This window comes from Saccopteryx leptura, chromosome 1 (assembly GCF_036850995.1).
Source record: "Saccopteryx leptura isolate mSacLep1 chromosome 1, mSacLep1_pri_phased_curated, whole genome shotgun sequence".
In the NCBI taxonomy this organism is placed as follows: Eukaryota; Metazoa; Chordata; class Mammalia; order Chiroptera; family Emballonuridae; genus Saccopteryx; species Saccopteryx leptura.
Genome location: NC_089503.1, coordinates 237,110,369 through 237,127,165, shown reverse-complemented (window position 1 = coordinate 237,127,165; position 16,797 = coordinate 237,110,369). Strand labels below are relative to the sequence as shown.

General features: G+C 36.9%; 1 non-coding gene across 1 annotated transcript; it reads right to left on the bottom strand.

The window, feature by feature from the left end:
* Positions 1 to 10,662: 10,662 nt before the first annotated feature.
* Positions 10,663 to 10,769, bottom strand: LOC136390247 (U6 spliceosomal RNA). Its single transcript, XR_010748676.1, has one exon. It is a non-coding gene; the product is annotated as a U6 spliceosomal RNA (small nuclear RNA).
* Positions 10,770 to 16,797: the final 6,028 nt, after the last annotated feature.

The window sequence follows — 16,797 nt, the reverse complement described above, 5'->3', positions numbered from 1 at the left end:
ATATTATAAAATAAATGTGAAAGAACCTCAGCAGAAGCATGCCAGTGCGTAAAGCATGAAAGTGCAGGGGTAGAACAGCACCACTTTGAACAACAGGGGAGCTCCCTCCATCAGCTCTCTGATTTAGTCATATTAGAGATACAACCCTTTGACTGTCTCTCACAAGTTCCTACATTCTTTTAGACTAAGAGTAGAGTACTATTAATTTCCCAAAAAGTAAATAACGGAATTAAAGAAATTGCATTCATCTATTTTCCTCATCTTTAATATAGAGATAATGTGAATTACATTAAAATTTGCTATTCAAGGGCAAGATATTATTATATAATGTAGTAAAAATGACTAATTATCTAGGATGCACCAGAAATAGTAGATGAAATAGTAGTTACGCCTTTGGAGTCCCTGCCCTTCTTCCTTTCATTGGTCTAGTTTTCATCCCGGTCACTTTACCCTTAAAATAAGGAGTAGTGATATTGTCATATTCTCAACTGTCTATATGCTTACATCACTTCCTTATAGGTCCATCCCATGAAGACTATTGACATTGCATTATTTATTGGGCCCAGATGGCTTCACTGGAGAATTCAACCAAACATTTAAGAAGGAAATGGTGTCAGTTCTACACAAACTGTTCTAGAAAATTGAAAAGGAAAAAAAGACTTTCCAGCTCTTTCCATGAGCGCAGAAGTTCTCTGATATGAAGACAGATATTATAAGAAAAGAAAACCATAAACCAATATTCTATAATGTATATAAATGCAAAAATTTGAAACAAAATTTTAGCAAATCTTGCCTGACCTATGGTGGCACGGTGGATAAGGCGTTGACCTGAAATGCTCCCCACCCACCTACTTCCAGCTTTCTTTCTCTCTCTCTCTCTCTCTCTCTCTCTCTCTCTTTTAGAATCGATAAATAAAATCTTTTAAAAAATATTTTAGTATATCAAATCCAATGATATATAAAGAGATAATACAACATGGCCAAATAGGGTTCATTTGAGAAAAACAAAGTTGGTTAAACATTCAAATATCAATCAATTTAATTCACCACCACATTAACAGACTAAAAAGTAAATATCATATAATCATCTGAACAAATGTAGAAAAACTCTTAGCAAAGCAGGACATAAAAGGAACTTCCTCAACTTGATAGAGGGCATCTGCAGAAAACTTACAGCTAGTATCATATTTAATGAGAAAGATTAAAAGCTTTTCCCCTAAGACCAAGGAAAAGGCAATGATGTCCCCTCCTACAATATCTATTCAGCACTGGGCTAGAATTTTAAACGAGTTCAATAAGGCAAGTAAAATAAATAAAAGGCATCCAAACTGAAAAAAAAAAAATAGACTGCCTCTATTTTCAGAAAAATCACTATCTCTGCAAAAAATCGTTCAGAAATTACCACCAAAAAAATATATATTAGAAGCCATAAAAATACTAGCAAAATTAGAATGTTTACAATAATCGTGCAGTGTGGCAGTTCTACCACACAAACCGCTAAAGCTGTACAAGAAAAAAGTGACATCATTTGACTATGTAAAAAAAAATTGTAATCATCAGAGAAAGCTGTTAAAAAAGACAAAATCAAATTGAAATAAAATATTTTCACAGCACAAAGGGATAATTTATTAATATACTAACAGCTCCTGTCAGTCAATAAAATAATATCAGAAGCCCAACATGAAAACGGGCAAATAAAACCAGGGAGGTCATAAAACAGTAAATAGAAATGTTTTTAAGCATATTAAAAAATATTTGCCTTCATAATACAGTATAAGAAGTGCAAATTAAAACTCCTTTAAACTTTTATAAAACTTTCTTTTTTACTTGTTGACAAAATGTTTTGAAGTTTCATATATTCTGCTAGTGAAGGTATGTGAAACACATTGCTGATGGGAGCAAGCTCTGCGATATAACTTCCGTGCAAGGTAATTTGGCAATATTATATAAAATATAAGATGTGCATGCCTTTTGATCTAACAATTTCACATCTAGAAATTTATTCTATTGTACATATGTGTTTTCAGCCTGGCCAGTTGCCTCAGTAGTAGAGCATCGGTCCAGCATGTGGATGTCCCAGGTTCAATTTCTGGTCTGGGCACACAGGAGAAGCAAACATCTGCCTCTCCATCTCTCCCCCTTCCAGTTCCTCTCTCTCTCTCTCTCTCTCTCTCTCTCTCTCTCTCTCTCTCTTCTCCTCCTGCAGCCATGGCTAGATTGGTCCCAGCTCATTGACCTTGGGTGCTGAGGATGGTTCCGTGGAGCCTCCGCCTCCACCTCAAGCATTAATTCCTTGGTTGTAAGCATGGCCCCAGATGGCTAGAGCATCAGCCCCAAATGGAGGTCGCTGGGTGGATCTCAGTTGTGCACATGTGGGAGTCTATCTCCCCTCCTCTTACTTGGAAAAGAAAAAAAAAAATATGTGTTTGCATAATACAAAATAATCCATACAGTACATGATTATTCACTGAGTCTTTGTGATAGCAAAAAATAAGAAACATCTAACTACCCATCAATGGAGAACTAATAAATAATTATGTCATATTAAAATTGATGCTGCCAGCGCTCTGGCCAGTTGGCTTAGTGGTAGAGTGTCAGCCCAGCGTGTGAAAGTCCCGGGATTGATTCCAGCCAAGGCACACAGGAGAAGTGCCTGTTTCTTCACTCTCCCTCCTCTCCTTTCTCTCTATCTCTCTTTCTCTCCTGCAGCCACAGCTCCATTAAAGCAAGTTGGCTGAGGCACTGCAAATGGCTCCATGGCCTCCGCCTCAGACACTAGAATGGCTCTGGTTGCAATGGAGCAATGCCCCAGATGGGCAGAGCATCTCCCCCCAGCAGGCTTGCTGGGTGGATCCCGGTAGGTGCATGTGGGAGTTTGTCTCTCTGCCTTCTTGCTTCTCAGTTCAGAAAAATATAAATAAATAAATAAATAAATAGATAAATAAATAAATAAATAGAAGATTAATGCTGTCAGCCTGACCTGTGGTGGTACAGTGGAGCAAGTGTCAACCTGGAATGCTGAGGTCACCAGTTCAAAACCCTGGCTTTGCCTGGTCAAGGCACATACAGGAGCAACAACTATGAGTTAATGCTTCCCTCTTCTCTCTCCTCTTTCTTCCTCTCTCTCTCTCTCAAAAAAAAAAGATTAATGCTGCCACTGAAAAGAATGAGTCAGATCTTAATATGATATTGTAGAAGGATTTCCACAATATGTTGCTGAGTTTAAAAAGCACCATGTAGGCCCTGGATAGGTAGCTTAGTAAGAGCATCCTCTCAATATGCCAAGGTTGCCTTTGGCTCCCTGGTCAGGGCACATATAAGAACCAACCAATGAGTGCATTGATAAGTGGAATAACAAATCGATGTTTCTATCTATCTATCCAAAAAAACTGTTGTAAGCATGATGGTTAAGTAGAAGGGCCCAATACTTGTCCCCTCCACAAACAACAAAAACAACAAATAAACATTTAACACTTGAGAAAAATAGCTCTGGGTCGGATCTGGACCACAATAAAGAAGCAGCAGGAATCCAGTGGAACTCAGAAACCTCAGACATCTGCTTAGAAAATCATACGAAAGCATTTTACCCATGCCACCCCACCTCCCAGCCCAGGGCAGCTCTGAACCAGGAGGGGTCTCCTCAGAGAGGTTCCCCCAAGGAGGCAAAAGAGAACAGAAAGACCCCAGGAATCCTCATCAGCACTATGGACTTCTGTAGCCTCTGTTGCTAAGGAACCTTCAGTCTTCACTAGTGCTAAACTCAGGGGTACAGACCACCAGAGTCTAGGGGACTAGCTATAGCCATTGGAAATGTTCAGTGAAGTCAACACAGTAGACAGCTGTTCTAGCCCAGGAGAAGTGCAAGACTCTTCCAGAGCCCATCAGACACAACTTTATATATTGATATAATCCCACAACCACATCTCCACCCTACCCTGTAGCTCAGAGACGCCCTGAAGCAACAAGATATCTGGAATCTGTAGCAACCAACATTTCTTGGGTCAATTTCCAAAGTGGCCTGAAGTAACCATGACCTAGGATCTATCTAGAAGTTAAAAAGCAAAGTAATTGTATGAGAACAAGCCAGGTGGCAGGTGTAAACATTAAAAGCTAACTGCTATTTAGACAAATAATACTATTTTTAGCTGGATAGTCATGTCTCCTAAGGACATTTCAGAAACTTAAAAAGTAATTGAGCCAAAGAGAGCCATCATTTGCTATCCTAGCCACAGGTGTCATTTTTATAAAGCTGAAATCACTTACAATGCTGCTTTTACCCAGTTTTCATTTTCTTGAGGTATAATCAAGCAGTTTGTGAAACCAATTGAGTCCTCTGCTTTCTTCCTAATTTCAAGCCAAAATTCCCTGGAGAAATGTTACATTTCTTTCCCCAAGCTTTACCTACAAAAAAGAAAGAAACAACCAGAACGTATTTTTTAACAATGTCGATTACGGAATGGTTAAGTCAATCAACACAAGGGGAGGTGATCTCAAGGACAAGAATAAGTAGATCCGAAGTGCCCTCCACATCTCCACATCTGGGCACAATGAGACAGACAAACTGCAGGCACAGCTAGACTGCAAGGCTCTGACCACACTGAAACCAGAGCCCTACCTCTGCACTCCATTCACAAAACCGAATTGATGGTAATTAATTCATGATTAGTTCATTTCAGCTAATATATGAGCCTAAGCTTTTGCTGAGTGATGTAATATTTCAGAAGTGTAGCTGTGCAATGGAATTTATTGAACTTCCTGAAATCACCAATGTAATTGTTTTTGCTGTTCACATATTAGGCACAGTCTCGAGGGGAAAAGTTGATTCTTCTCATATAATACTCTTTCCCTGAAGTTTGAAAATCTGTCATCTTTCTCAATATACTCACTTCATTAAAGAGTTTACGGCTTGCAAGATGGTCACAAAGTCTGAGTAACAAAATGACTGTCCTGACAGATTTAGACAATAAAACCACCAGATTGTGACATAAATGTTTTTTTCAGAGGCTGTTTCTGAAACACATACTAAATGCAAATATTGAAACACCTGTGTGCCAAGCACAATTCTTTTAACAGATGTTAATCCCTGTGCATTTAACCAGTGGATTTAGACCACATAAATGTAACTTACCCCCTTCAGACTATCTTGGAAACCAACCAATTACCTTATTTTAATTTGACAAAAAAAAAAAAACTATTACTTCCTATATTATAATTTTTATTTTATACTTTATAATGGAAATACATAAAAAGCAAGCAAAAAATAGGACAACTTGAAACTCAGGCAAAACTTCCAGAGAATATCACAGGTAATTATGTAAGCCATCTATTCCTGGCATGGAAATTTTACAAATATTAAAAAGTTTACAAATATTTTTTAATTTTTTTTCCATAGCCCTGAAAATTAAATTCTTTATTTAATCCATCACTAATCAAGACAAACCACTGGGGAGCAGTCATCTTTTCTCCCTCTATTTCTGGGACCCGGTGGGTGCCCTGGCTTATAGTTAAAACCTGCTCAGATCCCTTGGGTTATTTCCTGTTTGGGAAGACCTTTAAGAGATATTTTCTTTTTTAAATACACATAAACCTTCTTTTTCAGAGCAGTTTTAGGTTCGCAGGAAAAACTAAATGGAAGGTACAGAGATTTCCCATATACCCCTGGCCCTCACACATGCATGCCCTCCCCCATTATTAGCATGGCCCGCCAGAGTGCTACAATAGTTGTAATTAATGACCCTACATTGACATCATAATCACCCAAACTCCATAGCTTACATTACAGTTCACTCCTGGTGGTGTATATTCTTTAGATTTGGGTAAATGTATAATTGCATAGACCCCCCATTATAGTGCCATACAGAACAATTTCACTGCCCCCCAAAAATCCTCTGTGCTATTGTTCATCTTTTCATTCTTCTTCAATCACCTCCCCAGTTTTTCAGCCTTGAATCATCTTTATGAGTGAATAGTTTAATAATAATGGAAACTACCATATTTAGGCCCAGTTCTATGTGCCAGACCCTGCACTGAATGCTTGGCATGTATTATCTCATTTAATTCTCAAATATCCCTAGAAGGGTGCTTTCTTTTCCACATGTATAACATACTCAGCAAACTCATAATTTTGACTGCCTCACTTAGTGAACAAGAAGAGTCATCCAGATTTTAACCCAGCTCCAAAACCTATGTTTTCCACTAGGCTCTCATGCTCATCTATTATGTATTGTTCAGTAGGGGAGCCTTCTATTTCCATTTTAAAACATATCTTGTATTTTTTTTAGAGATATGCAGACAAAAGGAAAATATTAACTTAGGTTGCCAAATTATTTTTTTTCTGCACCTGCTAATCTCATTCTCTGCTTCTGTATGAGAAGCCAGAAAGAAAAGACTTGCACAGAGCAGATCACTAGATAATTTTCAATAAATATAAACTTGCTTGATTGACTAATTATCTACATGGAGTATGCTATCTTGGAATTTTGTCTTCCACCTTGCTGCCATTTGTCCTCTGCACATTGTTTTGTCCTATTTACCCAAAAGCTTCACAATAGATGAAAACCGAGCCAGCCTTGTCTCATAAGTGTCCCTTCCATCCCCTACATCTAATCAAAGATAAACCAACACAAGTCACTTACAGACCAAGATTAAACAAACTTAAGTAAAGTCAAGCCAAGATGTGGTTGTAGAATCGTGGTATGTTACAGCTATAAAATTATAAAAACTGTCAGGCTCCTATTAACAGGAATTTTGTTTCTCCAGTCATTATAGAAAGACAAATTGGTAATCATGGTCAATTATTTATCATTTTGTTACCACAGACCACCTTTTCAACTGTGACCTGTTCTCATCCTCTTATATATATTCTCTTATACCATCTACAATATTGAATATTATCATGGATACAAAATGAACTTCAAAAGTAGTTTCTGTCCTCAAAGACCTTAGACTCTTTATAAGAATAAAATACTGACTCATATGGAACTATGAAAAACAGGGAAGTATATATTAAAAGATATAAATAAAATCTTGGTAGAGGCTCTAATTATAATGAAAATTCAGAAAGAGATCAGATTTTTCTAAAATATTGGTACCCACGAGGTTGAAAGAAGATAGTGCTTAAATTTTTTATTTTCAGGGGTAGATAGTATTTAAATAGACATAAAAAAGTGGGGATATTGTTGGGAAACAATTCTCCATGGGTCTGTCACATTTCCGCTTTGCTTGTAAGCAGAGACACTAACTGCCACTGTCCCAAACTATCTTTTTAAGGTTGTCTGTATAACTTAAGGCAGAAATAATGTCTTTCTCTGGAGTAATTTAAATTTACTACATTGTGAGAGGAATTTTTTCCCAGGTGCCATTTAAGGTAATAGAATAATACATTTGCTGTTATCTGTAGCAGAAAGGAATCAAGATGGACTTACAAACGCTCTGTGCCTGACCCACTGTGACTTCTAGTGTATAGTTTCTTTTCAGTGAATTAAATTTAGACTTACCAATTATGTTTGTTTCACTTGCCATTCTTCACAGGAGGTTCAGAACCAAACTGAACTTGGCTTGTGTCACATTGGTCTGAATGGTTCTGTTGTAATTCTCTCCAGCTTTTGCCTTTATATTATATCTCCTCTAATCTTGACTTTCTATTCATGCATACTTTTCATCTTATTTTAAAGTATGTTTGAATCTTACGTGTATCTCATCAAATCTATTCTAGAATGAAATAGACTATTATTTAGTCAATAATAGTTCATCAATTCATGAAATAAGTAAGCTTTGCTAAATCTAAATATTAATTGCATACCAAATTTCACCTCCTTTCCTTCACATCTTTCTAAAAACAGAAGTGGATATTCTAGTCAGATGTGCATTGAGCAGGCAATGTGACCACACTCTTCTTCAGTCTCTAGATGTTGTATAACAATTTCCAGTTCATTCAACAGAATAATCTAATAACTGATATAGGGAGAAAGAAAGTCAGTATGAAACAACAGTTTCTTTCCCCCAAAGTCCCAGTGTTTCACATGATAATAGAGAGAAAGGGTGCCATTCAGATTCTAGATACCCTAATGATGGGCTCTACATGAAACTGTACAAAGAATGTACTTGTAGATTACTTGTCATATCTGGGCAGATGGCATCATATTAGTAATATGTCCTGCTAAATTGTACTTTTCACCTCTAAGTCCATTTACAAGCATTATCTAAAATTTGTTGACACAGAGTGCCACCTGGTTTAATTAAATTGAAATCACTCAGGACAGGGACTGGTGCTTGGACAATCAGAAGATGTTTTCCAAATGTTCTTCCAATAGAAGTATGTGGAATCTATAAAATAACAGTAATTATTTCAACACCATAAATCACGCTAAAATATTTGTTTCCAGAAGTGTCCAGTAGAATGAATACCTTCCAGACCAAAGTCATCTCAACATACTACAGCTGTCCAGAACAACATTGAAATTTCTGTGTGTTTCTTTTTCAAATGGGAAGCACCTTTGAGATATGGATGATGTGTGAAATTTACAGCATCATATGTAAATACTGAAGAAAGGGATAAATAAGAGAAGGATGACTGTAATGCTTTGAAAAAAACACAATTTTTAATTTTACTTATAAGGATCTTCTCTAAAAGGCAATTAATGATGCAAATATAAGGCATGTAGGGTAGAAGCATTCAGGACATCATAGCAAATAGGAAAGAACACTGTTTTTCACCAGTATCAAGACATAAAAACAGATGAAAAGAGAGGCCTAAGTTAAATATTTTCCCATAATGGATAAGCTAAGATTACACATATCTAAAGTACAGGTATTGATCGACTTACGACCTATGCAACTTACGAGCATTCAACTTTGCGACCACAATCGCTAGCCACGATTGCTCCACGTCTGGCAGCACAAGCGTTGCCCAGCTGGGCATATGACAGTGCGGACCAGCTCCCGGTAGCACTACCATCTCCACGTGCACCATTTCAACTGTTATCCCAGACTTGGTACTGCAATTTGTGTTTTGTGTCTTGGATATTTTTCATCAAACCCCTCCCAAGATGTCTACCAAGAGGAAATTGTCTTTGTCTTTGATTTAAAGATTTTTATAACATCATTTCACAGTACTGTACATATAGCCTACTCAACTTATGACCAAATTGTGTTACGACCAGTCTGTTGGAACCAATCATGGTTGTAAGTCTAGCACTAGCTGTAGTGGTACACTGCAGAGGGTAAGAACCAGACTTCAGGATTGGATAAATTGTCAGGATCTGTCAAATCTAGGATTGATTTAGCAGTCTTTCTTGGTGAGGGGTCCAAGAGGCTTTAGGGATGGCAAAGACAATGGGGTCTGAGGACCATGTGCAAAATCTCATAGGAATTTCCTCAGGGGCAGCAGAAATTCTGGATTGATATCATCAAGCCTGTACAAAAGAAAAATGTGGCAGAGCAAAAGGTTCATTTACATTCACTACCTGTTTCTATAATGAAGTACAGACTAACATGTGTAGTTCAATCTGCCCATGTTCAACACTACATTACTTCACTGATTGGTCTGGATTAATAACAGGGCTGATGAGCTTTGTATGGATTTCTTATGTAGCAGATTCAAATTATAAGATGGTTGTTTTTGCAAGTTTAGGGTAATGAGAAAGATGGGAAATTCTCCATTCTCTGATTCTTCAGTAGAGTACACGGAGTCATGCTATATTTAAGGCTGCCAAGAGCAGAGGGTTGTTTCATTGAAAGCCTGGTGTCCTCTTCAATGACTGATATAGGTGCCAATATTATTTGGTAAATCAAATTTAATTGAGCTGCTCAGCAAGTTCTATTTATTTCCAGATAACAGATCTATTTGTTTCTTACAATTTGATGGTTTCCGTTTTATAAATGCTGGTTCCCAAATTTAACATTTTTAAAAACTGATATATTAATTTGCTTTAATAAGATTCTTGTACTATGTTTGTGCTTTATCGAAACAGAAGAAAAAACAGCAAAGTAGAATAAAACTGTACTTCATATGTGGCCTCTAAATAGGCGGCTCTGAAACACGATAGTCATACAATTTAAGATAAACATAAATGAAAGTATATACTATGGTGTACTGTATAAGCAAAGCTAAATTATTTTCCTCTAGCTTCATAACATGACTTAACAGTCATATAGTATCTTGCTCTCAGTAGGTACTCAAAGATACAATAAGTGATTAATGGGTACTCTCATAGACTTCTACATTTGGGCCTTTGTGGAAAGGTCATTCACATTCACCAGAACCTGAATGTTTCTGAAACTCTATAACTCAACTGGAGTAATGAAGAGAAATGTTCCCTTTCTGAAATGAAATATTCATTCACCAGATAGCAAGCTTTGGTAATTGTCATTAAGCTATCTATGAAGGATGCAGGGAATTAAGTTTAGGTAACCTGATATAGTTCTCTATTTTTGTTTTTAACATTTTTTTTAATTCCAGTTTACTTTCAAGATAGTTTGTATTGGTTTTAGTTGCTCAGCATAGTGGTTAGACAATCATATGCTTTACAAAGTGTCCTCCCCAATATTTCACATACCCACCTGGCACTGTGTGTAGTTATCACAATATTATTGACTATATTCCCTATGCTGTACTTAACATCCCCATGACTGTTTTGTAACTGCCAATTTGTACTTGTTAATAAATATATAAAATGTTTCAAGAATTTGTGTGTCATCCTTGTGCAGGGACCATGCTAATCTTCTATACATCATTCCAATTTCAGTATATGTGCTGCTGAATGGATCACAAATTCTATTTTTGTAAATGAGGAAAGTGTGATTCAGAGAGTCACTTAAGGAAAATGATGTGAAAAGCATGGTAGGAGAGGTGAACTGAGGCCAAGGCACACGACACTATGTGCCATGCAGGATTTAGCTCCAGAAAAGCATAGAATAGTTTTAAATAGGTGGATGACATGGTCAGACTTTAGAACCATCACTTTAGTGGTGTAGGATCTACTCCAGCCATGTGTAGTAGCAGTTCCCTGGCATTGTGCTCCCTTGCCTCTGTAAACATCCTTCTCTTGAGTAAGAATGGCCTCCTAGTTCACCAGACTCATCCTCCTGTAAGTATCAGTGCAGCACAGCCAACGGTTGAAGACCCCCAGGCAGTCACTCACTCTTTCTTCTGCACTCTACCTCCTGGGACACTGTACAAAGGTTGTTAATATGTCTGATTTTTCCATTAGACTGGGAGCTCTTTAAAAACAGAGAGTGGGTCTTAGACTTTGAAATGAGAATGCCTGGGATAAAACCTATATACTAGGTACTCAAAAAGTGCTCATAGCCTGACCTGGTGGTGGCGCAGTGGATAGAGCGTCGGACTGGGATGCGGAAGGACCCAGGTTCGAGACCCCGAGGTCGCCAGCTTCAGTGCGGGCTCATCTGGTTTGAGCGAGGCTCACCAGTTTGGACCCAAGGTCGCTGGCTCCAGCAAGGGGTTGCTCAGTCTGCTGAAGGCCCACGGTCAAGGCACATGTGAGAAAGCAATCAATGAACAACTAAGGTGTTGCAATGCGCAGCGAAAAACTAATGATTGATGCTTCTCATCTCTCTCCGTTCCTGTCTGTCTGTCCCTGTCTATCCCTCTCTCTGACTCACTCTCTGTCTCTGTAAAAAATAAAAAAAATAAAATAATAAAGTGCTCATCACTACTTAAGGGCAACATTACATTAAGCGAAGACAATTTGCCTTCCCACCTCCTTTCTACTTCTCTCACACACCTGGTATGGCCTCCTTACTCTGTCCTCAGTTGCCTTTGGGATGCCGGAAGACCTTCATTTAATCATCCCACTGACACCTGTTCTTGAACTTCTCAAGGTCTAGAATTGTCCCTTTTCTCTGCCCCTGGAGAAATGCTCATTGCTTTCCAAGTACTAAAGCTGATCACTGGCAAAACTAATTCATATTAAATGGTAAATGACACAGCTTTCCTTTTGAGAGATAGTTCCTAAAGTCATAAGGCAAGACTAGCTAATGATTAAATTTCAGACACAGAGGCTGCTTGGCAGAGACAGGAAAGGGAGGTATTTCTCTGTTATGGTGTACGGCCGCTGATCCCTAAAATCACATGCTGTAGGCAGCTGTCAACACCATCCACATGTGAACATATAAGAACTGAAAAAATTTTTAATTCACAAAAGCATGGTTATCTCAGCACTCCTTCAGCATATGTATTTTTAAAAGTAAAGATGAGGTTTTCCTTTTCTTTTTAAAAAAATTTTTATTGAATTTATTGGGGTGAAATTATATAGGTTTCAAGTGCACAATTCTATAATACATCATCTGTTTATTTTATGTGCATTCACTACCCAAAGTCAAGTCTCCTTCCCTCACTATTTATCCCCCTTTACCCTCTTCTAATTCTCCTGTTCCCTTTCCCTTGGTAATCACCATACTGTATCTATAAGGTTTTCTCTTTGTTTAATCCTTTCACCTTTTTTACCCAGCCCCCAACCTCCTTCCTTTCTGACAGCTCTCTGTCTGTACAATAGATCTATAAGTCTCTTTCTATTTTGTTTATTTATTTTGTTCATTAGATTCTACATACATGTGAAATCATATGATACTTATCTTTCTCTGATTGGCTTATTTCACTTACCATAATACTCTCCATGTATATCATGCCATTTCAAAGGTAAGATTTCCTTCTTTTCTTACAGCTGAGTAGTATTCCATGAGTAAATTACCACAGCTTTTCTATCTGCTCATCTACTGATGAACATTTCAGCTGCTTCCAAATCTTGGCTATTGTAAATAATGTTGTGAAGAACATAAGGGTGCACATATTCTTTTGAATTAGTGTTTTGGGTTTCTTTGAATATAGTCCCAGAAGTGGAATTGCTGGGTCATAGGCAGTTCCATTTTTATTTTTTTGAGGTAACTCCATATTGCTTTCCATAGTGGCTGCACAAATCTGCATTCCCACCAACATTATACACAAGGGTACCCTTTCCTCCACATCCTCACCAACACTTGTTGTTCATTGATTTATTGATGATAGCCATTCTGACCGGTGTGAAGTGATATCTCATTGTGGTTTTAATGTGCATCTTTCTGATAAGTGAATAAGTAATGTTGAGCATCTTTTCTTATATCTGTTCACCTTCTATATGTCCTCTTTTTAGAAGTATCTATTCCAGTCATTATCCCACTTTTTAATTGCATTATTTGTTCTTTTGGTGTTGTTTTGTAAATTCTTAAATTTTGGATACTGATCCCTTATCGGATATATCATTGGTGAATATGTTCTCTCATTTAGTAGGTTGACTTTTCAGTTTGTTGGTTTCTTTTATTGTGCAAAACTTTTTAGTTTGATGTAATTTCATTTGTTTATTTTTCTTTTGTTTCCCTTACTCAAGACGATATAGCAGAAAAAAATATTGCTATGAGAAATGTCTGAGATTTTACTGCTTATGTTTTCTTCTAGGATTTTTATAGTTTCAAGTCTAACATTTAAATCTTTGATCAAAATAACTATAACTTCATTGATTTTTTTGTGCTGAAAGGATATTATCCATTCACAAAGAAAAAAATTAATTGTACACATCAACATGGAGGAATCTCAAAAACATAGTGAGCAAAGTCACAGAAGAATATATCCAGCATAATTCCATTTCCTTCAAGTTCAGAACAATCAAAATAAAACCATATATGGCTTATGGATACATTCATAGGTAGCTAAGCCATATAAAAGAGCAAATAAATGGTTAGCACAAAATTCAGGCAAGTAATTGCATCCATGAAAGAGGCAGGGGCAGAAGGAAGGCTTGGCTTCTACAATAAAATAATGTTCTATTTTTTTAGCTAGAGAGTGGGTATTTATTATATTATTATTCTCTAAACTGTACATATGTACTATTTCAAATGAGTGGCACATTTTGTAATAACAAAAGAATATCAAGAGCTCTAAACAACTATACAAAGACAATAATAACCCAAAACCCACCACCCAGAGTTAACTATTAACAACCATGAAAACATCTTTCTTTTTACACACATGCACACACATAATTCATACACTATAAATAATATTTTCAGCCTGCTTTTCTTTTTCAAAAATACACCATATGTATTGTTGTAAAATGAACTCCATGACATATAATTGAGTGAGAAAAAGCCCTGTAAGCTTAGAAAGAACTCATACAATAAAGAATGTTCTCACCCAAGATGATTAAATATATTTCCTTCAGATCTCCAGAATTCACATGACAAGAGAATTTTAGACATTCCAAACAAATTTTCAGAGAATGCCACACAAAATTGACCTTTCTTAAGAAAGTAAACTTAGCTATACAACATTTCTTTAATCCACAGTCAAAGCCAGACGTTTTTCACTTGTAAGCTAAATACTTCTTTACTGTAAAACAAATGTGACAAAAACGATATTCATCATTTTCAACCCAGAAAAAAATAGCCATATTATATCACAGCCTATAAAATATTGAAAATGGAGGGGTGATTTTCTCACTTCTGACAGTCATATCATGAGTAAGACATAGACATATGGCATTTAAGTTCTGTTCTGTTAATAACAGAATTGTTTTCATTGAAGACCCCAAATGATGTCTCAATCATAGCAACATTTATGAACCCTAATTGCCTGTTACTACTATGTCACTAAATGTTAGTAAATTATTGTTTTAAACTGATATGTTTTCTGGGCAAAATTATCCCTATGTACAAACTACTTGCTAGCCAGAGCCTCAGTAAATATTTCCTATGAACTTGAATTTTTCAATACGGCAAGCCACAACTGGTAACCATACACTTCACACTCATGGCTTTCTATAAATGTTTTAGTTTGAAATAATAAATGCTTTTTAAAATACCTCCACTTTGATAGGAAAACCCTATTCACCTCGCAGCTCATTCCCACTTTTTAGTAATTTTTCTCTCATCGAGTTGACTCAAATTGAAAACATATCACCCAGAACTGAGAGCCACATAACAGCCTGACAGAGGTTCCAGAATTGGGGGTGAGGGGCCAATGAGTGGGACCTGACAACTTGTGGAGAAAGGGATTTTTCTTATCAAAACATAATCGTGAGTTCGGATATGTGCCCACAAAAATAATTTTGGTTGAAGCAATTCCATACGGTTTCAACCATCCCCCAAACCCTGCTTTTATCAGTCTGAAAGATTGTATGACTCCACACCTACAATTCAAGTTTCTCATTTCCTCCAGAGTAAACTAAATGGAATTTCTGTCACTGTCGCTGTTTAAAATGATTTCCCCTTTTTAGGTAAATGCCATATGCACAGATACTCCCAATTCATTAAAGCGTGTCATTTACAAAGCAGGAGACATCCAGAATGACAGCAACACGTGGGTGTTATGAGATTTACTGTAAATGCTATGATCAGGGTGAGTAAAAAATATCTCACTGAAATAAAGAAAACTCTAGTGAGGAATTAGAAAGGGAACAAAATCACTGGACGCAGGTGAGGATTGTAATATTTAGATGACCTTCTGGGCTCTGTGTTGTTGTTTGCATGCTTCTGTGTCAAATGACACATCTTCTAGAAAACTGCAAGGTAGTTCGTCAAATACGTTTTTAAAAATTGACCTGCTTAAGTATGATAAAGACAAGCCTACGCGCTTGCTGTGGTTGAACGCTTCTCTTCCAGTTCATGGTTTCACAGGATCCGTACTACAATGAGCTGAGCATTAGCAATGAATTTGCAGACAAAAGAAAGATCGCATGTCAGTTGGAACAGATGTACAAGGAGAAGAACAACCTTGAATTGTGAAGGCCTTGAAGGCTTCAGCCTCCAGTGGTTAGTGTAGTTTTATGAGGTGCCAGCTTGAAAAGGATCATGCAAGTTGTTCCGTTTCGCTGGCCTAAGAAAGCATTTGTGTTACCTTCTTTTTTTTTTTTTTTTACCTTGTTTGCCCATTAAATTTCCTTTGCATTTTTATCTGTGGAAATAATGAATTCCATCCTCTTACAACAAAATAATCATTTTTCTTCAGAAACATTTTAAAATGCATACTTAAGAACATACTGCTTCTGGTAGAAGAGGGTAAAGGCGGGGATAAATGGCAACAGAAGGAGGCTTGACCTTGGGCGGTGAACACACAATGCAATATACAGATTGTCTATTACAGAACTGAACATGTGAAACCTATATAATTTTATTAACCAATGTCATCCCAATGAATTTAATAAAAAAAATTTAAGTAGTATCTAAACAGGATGACATTCAAACAGATTTTTGTTAAAATTTTATATATATACATATATGTGTGTGTGCATATTTGTTTATTCTCTGATTATAATATATCTGGTCATGAGCTACGGGAGGTGGTAAGGTATGTTTTAATCAGTGAGACATAAAAATAACTATCAAAAGCCTCCACTTCTATGTTGGTACAAAGTGGCTTAGTAACTTACTTTATCTTTCTGGGCTGTATTTGTAAAATAAAGGCTCTAAATTAAGTGATTTTAAGGGGAAAAAAATAAAAGAACATGCTGCATCTAACTGGTTTCTTCTCCATTTCTACTTCATCTTAACACTGTTGTTGGACAAATGTCCCTACAATTCTCCCTTTGTGCCTTTGCTCTTGCTCTAAGAATCTTCAGTGGTCAGTGTGCTTCTCCTGCTATCCATGGCCTCCATAACACGGCCCAATGTCTTTCTGTATTATTATTTTACTCCTATACAAATCCCTTGAGGAGATCAAAGTCATAAAAATGAGACTCAGAGACATGGACAAGAGTGTGGGGGTTAAGGGGGGAGAGAGGGAGGGGACTGGGGGAGGGGAGGGGCACA